Source organism: Populus alba, chromosome 11, assembly GCF_005239225.2.
Source record: "Populus alba chromosome 11, ASM523922v2, whole genome shotgun sequence".
NCBI lineage: Eukaryota > Viridiplantae > Streptophyta > Magnoliopsida > Malpighiales > Salicaceae > Populus > Populus alba.
The window spans coordinates 14,652,786-14,658,785 of record NC_133294.1 but is presented as its reverse complement, the minus strand read 5'-3'; positions in this window follow the sequence as shown (position 1 = coordinate 14,658,785).

Sequence of the window (6,000 nt, the reverse complement as noted above, 5' to 3'; positions counted from 1 at the left end):
ATCTAAGGTATATTAGACAAAAAAATAAAATAGGTAAAACATTATACTTAATATGTTGGGTTGAAATAATAAAATGATGATTTTATTTTTTTCAAATAAAATCTATTAACTTTTCTGGAGGTAATTTGGTTTTTTTTTTTTTTTCATAGTTCAATAATCATTATCAAATTAATTGACAACAAATTAATCTTTCCACTTATTTTTACACAAGAAAATGAATTATTTACCATTAAATATATATATAATTAGCCTTCATAGGCTTTTTAGTTTTTTATTTTTATTATAAGTATAGTAAAAATAACTTAAAATCACAAAATAATTAAATTGACATCAAGAGATTTTTTTGTATTTTCATTATGGTTTTTTTATTGTTACAATCATGTTGACTGATGGTCATTTTGATATTTTAATAAATATATACTATTTTAAAAAAAAAATAATAATTGGCAAGTGCAAGGTAAGCCCTAACAAATGAGAGACACCCATGCTTTTCAAGCTACACGTGCAACCCCGAAGGGCAATACTTGGAGGTAAGACTTCATCGCAGATACCAACAACTTTTTTTTCCAAAAATATTCATCTTAATCAAAAGATCAAATTGCTCCTTTATCAACTTGTTTATTATATATATAAAAAAAAAACAATTTGAAATACAAAAAAGCACCTGGATATAAGTTTAACAATTTTTTAAGGGCAATATAGTTTTTTTCATTGTGCTTTTAAAGCGTATAAGGATCGCATTGTCCCCGTTCAACATTTTCAAAGAATTTGTTTTTTAGGGTAATATAGTTATTATATTGTGCAATAAAAATATTAAATTATCTGTAATCAATCTCATAATAACTAATAGATACTCAGGACAAGACTATTTTATCCCAATAATGAATTCATTGATTTTTTGTTGAAAGGAAAAAAAATGATAATTATGCTATTATAGTGAATACTAACATGTGTCTAGGTGTACAGTGAAGTGAATTTATCATGGGTATGAATTTATTTAATGTGGGTAAAGATATACTACAATTATCATTAAAATTAAGAAAATCCAACTAAGAATATATAATAATAATAGTGATAGTTATGAAAAATCATTATAAATTATAACTATTATAGCATTTATTTTAGTATTGTTTTTAGAAAATATCATTTAAAGTTAATTTTGTTGTAGTATCATTAATTTTATGGATTTAGCATATAGAAGAATTTATTATTTTTTTAATACATCAGCACTCTTAATATTATCCGATAAATAGATTGGATTTTAATTTATTTATAAGAAGATAGTCATTACTTTTGAACAAGAAAACTATGAAAAATCAAATGATCACCAGAAAGACTTTGTTCAAGTACGCATGATAGCTTATATTAATTATTTAACCAGCACTTCAATGAAGGCCAAATCTTTTTTTTAATAAAAAAAATAAATATACAGGCTTTCCAACATGTTATTAAATATAGTGAAATTCTCAATCATAAATTGAAATGCTTGTAGGCACATCTAATTAATTAAATTTATATTTGATCAAAAGATAAATAGAATTAAGATATTAGACCTCACAACTAGAGCCATGTACTTAATCATGTTTAATAACTTTGTTACTTAGAATAAATGTTTTATTTAATTAAACAATTATTTGTGCAAATAAAAAGGTAAAAAATTATTAACAAAAGTGAAATGAATAAAACTACGAACTTCAACTATAAAACAATTCGATATTGAATGGAAAAATTAAAGAAAACATTAATTTAAAATAAATCTAAGGTTAAATGATAAAATTAAAAAACATATATATATATATATATATCAATTAAAAAAAAATAAAATAACTTGAGTGAACCTCCTAAACCAGAGTTAATCTCCAAAACTTTCAACTTGTAAAGTCCTAGACACAGGCTCAATTAAGAGGCTTTATTCTAAACCAATTTAATGTTGAAGTATGAAACCAAAAATAAAATCTAAAAGAAATTGCTAAAGTAAAAAAACAAAAACTGCAATAAAAAGAATAGGGATTGAATTTGATAGAAAAAAAAAACTAATGAGGATGAAATTATTAAAAAAAATCAAACTTAAAAATTATATTATAGAACAACTAGCAATAAAAAAAAAAATAAATACCAAATTTGAAATATAAAACAATTTAAAGGGGATGAAATTGAAAAGAAATTCTAATTTTATAAATAATTTTAAATAAAATAAATAATAATTAAAAAAACAGTGAAAAAGTCCAAGGGGATTAAATATTGAAGGGTTGCGATGAGATTTTATGGTGGTGTAAAAATCAAAGAGAATAGAGAGAGAGGAAAAAAAAAGGTTATCATTGTCAAATTGGACAACCTTTGGCCACATGTTGCCTCACATAGAGGTGATATCGAGATGATTCAAACACCGTTGTGTAAGATGAAGTTTGACCATTGGACAACTCTGCACATGCTGACGCATCAACAACATTTTTTTTTTAATAATACATGTATATATTAAATTACACAATTACCATATAAATTAAAACAATGGAAGTCAACTCTTAAGCAAACTAAATGATGAAAGGGGAATATGAAAAAAATCAAAGTAAAAAAAAACCAAGTCAACTCAACTAACTTGGGACTCGGGATATAAAATCGAGTTAACCCGTCATAAAAAAAGAGAGAAAAAATTACAAAACTCAAAGCCCAATAACCTAATGTCGAAGGATGAAATTAAAATAAAAAATCAATTTGAAAAAAAAATCAAAGTTAAATGGGGTTAATTTTCGAAACTCGTGATTTGAGTCATGAGACTAGAATTACCTCATAAAAGGCAAATAAGGAAAAATCATGAAACAAGGTTCCTAATCATCTAAAATTAAAAAATAAAATAAATAACAATTAAAACAACAATGACCAAATCTAGTACAAAAACTAAATAAAATAAAATAACGAAAGACTAAATTGAAAAATAAAATAAATCAATAAAATGATAAAAAAAATAACAACAAAAAAAATAAAGATCAAATTGGATGCAAAAGTTAAATGAAATAAAATGTTAAAGGATTGAATTTTTTTAAAAACCAAGATAATAATAAAACAGCAATAAAAAAGAATGCGGGCTAAATTGAATGCAAAAATTAAATGAAATAAAATGTCGATGGATAAAATTAAAAATAATAATTTAAAAAACATCAAAAGCAAAACAAATAATAATTAGGAGAACAGAGACCAGAACTGATAAAAATACAAACTGAAAGGACACATTTTATTTTTAGAAGGGCTGATGCAAAATCCTATGCAAGGAGAGAGAAAACAAGGAGGAAAAGAAAAAAAAATTCACTGAAGACCAATCATTGCTCTGTTGTTCACATGAGGTTGACCACTATAAAGAAGACGTCGCAATGCTTCAAACTCCATCATGAAAGGTTGTATTTGACCACTGGGAGGCACTGCACACGATGTCAAAATAGCATGTGGCGCATGCACCATTTTTATTTGTTAGTTATGTTTATATTTGTTAAGAAATTGAATTGCCTCTTATTTAAATTGATGATAACTGAAAAAACCATGATGAAAAAATAAAAATATATGTGGACATCAATTTTATTTATTTTTTTTATTATTATTTTAATGACAATTTAACCATTACATTATAAAAATAGTAAAAAGCTGAAAATCCCCTCGATCCAAGTTAAACCTTTTTTTTTTAAAAAAAAAAGATATTTAAACCATTTCAATGTACATCTAAAATGTGAAAAAACTTATATATCCACAATTATTAGGATAAAGACAAATAAATTTTATTGAAAAGATTGTTTTGCTCTCAATGACTATTTAAATAACTTTATTTAAGAAATGCAAAATGATCATTTTACTATTTCAACCCACAATAATTATGTATAGTAAACACTAAGGCCTTTTAGTTTTTTTGTTTAATAATAAACTTATATATATATATATATATGAGAATATTTCGAGGAAAACTAATGTTCTTATATACAAATAAATTAATAGTTCGACAATGATCTACAGTAAACTAGGGAACATTAAACACGCATAAAGCATACCATATAAATTATTTTTAAAATTTGATTTTTATTTCTTTAAAATTTCTTTTCTTGACTCTTTTATATAATTTTTATTGGTTTTTAATTTTTTTTTCAATCCAAATTCATTGTATATTATTTTTTATAATTTGGTCATCTTTTGATTTTTCTTATCCTTTTATTAAAGTTTTTTTTTTATTTCACCCTTCAATAAAAAATTTATAGTTGTCCTCTAATTTATTTTTTATTTTGATTTTTATCCTCAATGTTTTAATTGCTATTTTTTTTTGGATTCTTTTGTAAAATTGTTTATATATATATCCGTTAATGTTTGATTTGTTGGAGGACTGGGCTTCCTGGTTTTTCCATGTATGATTCTTTCGGTCTAATGACTAGAGTCACGAGTTTGAAAAATTAATTTAAATTGACATTTTTTGTTTACTTATTATTTTTTTGTAAAATTGGCTTTATATTTTTCTTTTATTTCTTTTCTATCTAGTCATCTTAATCTCATAACTTGTATTGAAGGTTTGGTAGGCTAACACAAATTAACTCATTTTTTATTACCCAGATTATATGCCTATAATGTTAATTTAGATTGATTCACATTTAGTTTTTTTGTTTCTTTTTTTATCAAAATTTATTTTTTTATATTTAATCGGATAAAAATTAAACTACATTTCTTTTTCCCTTTTGAAATTTTATTTTCCAAGATATAATAATACCACTTGAATTATATTAAAAAAAAAAAAAAAAAAAAGGTGCTTGCCGCATTTAAATGAAGAAAAAGACAATCCAGCCCCGCGGCCCACTCCTAGTACTATCTATTTTAGTAACTCACCTGTAGGAATCTCTGCTTTTATAGGATATTGTAGAAGGGGTCGTTTTGCTCCCTCTTCGTGGCTCCTCCTAGATTCTGCTCTGCTTTAATGCCCCTCTACTTCAAAATAAATAAATAAATAAATAAATAAACATCGGGCAGGCATGCATGATAAGACATGAATGAAATTCCACAAGCTTTTTGTGACAATTTCTCACCATTAACAAGCACACACTTTGGGTCAATACACGCTGTGGACACTAAGTTATGGGATTCAAATGTTGGATGGTTTTAAAAAAATTATAAATCACTTGTTGAACCTACATCTTAGCCACTGGCTAGCTGGTTAAGATTTTTATGTTTTTGACTTTTATTAATTAATTAACATATTATATAGCTTAATTTAGCTGTCCTTGCTCCACATGTATCTAAGTTAAGAAAAACTTATGAATGAATGAATTAATAAATAAAAACTGAAGGAGCTAAGAAATTGATTGTTGTTACGAAGTAGGCACCACGGACACGCGCTGCCTTGAAACCATGTGACACGCGCTGCCTTGAAAGACAAGTCTCTAGTTCTATAGTAACTCTTTAATTAAGTCCCAAACTCTTATCCCACTTGAGCCTAAGCTTCTTCTTTTTCTTTTTTCTTTTTTTAATTTAGATGTTCATTCTTTAATAACTCTTTAATTTAGTACTGAATTTTATCCGACCTGAGCCAAAAGAAGGCTTAATAGGAAAGAAAATAAGGGAAAGAAAAAGAAAGAGAAAATTGTTTGATCATGTTAGCGTATTCTAGTCGTGTCCATGACTGGTTCATGAATTTAGTGGTTAAGTCAGGTTAATTAGGTATGATCCAATATGTCTTTGTCTAATATTAAAACAAAAAAAATATCATCTTGATTTTATTAAAATTAACCCATATTTTTATCAATCATTTGAATTATTTTTGGACTTGTCAAATTAATTAGCGTACATCATGAAAACTTTCACATAGTTTAGTTTGAAGCTCGGACTAGACAAGCATTAAGGTTAAGAGGTTTTAAGATTGATGCGCTGGCCTAAATTTAATGATACTATCAAAGAGTTCTCCATGGCATGCTCATTTTCTTTTTCTTTTTTTAACTTTTAGAAAAACATTGCTTATAATTAGAATAAAATTACATAGAA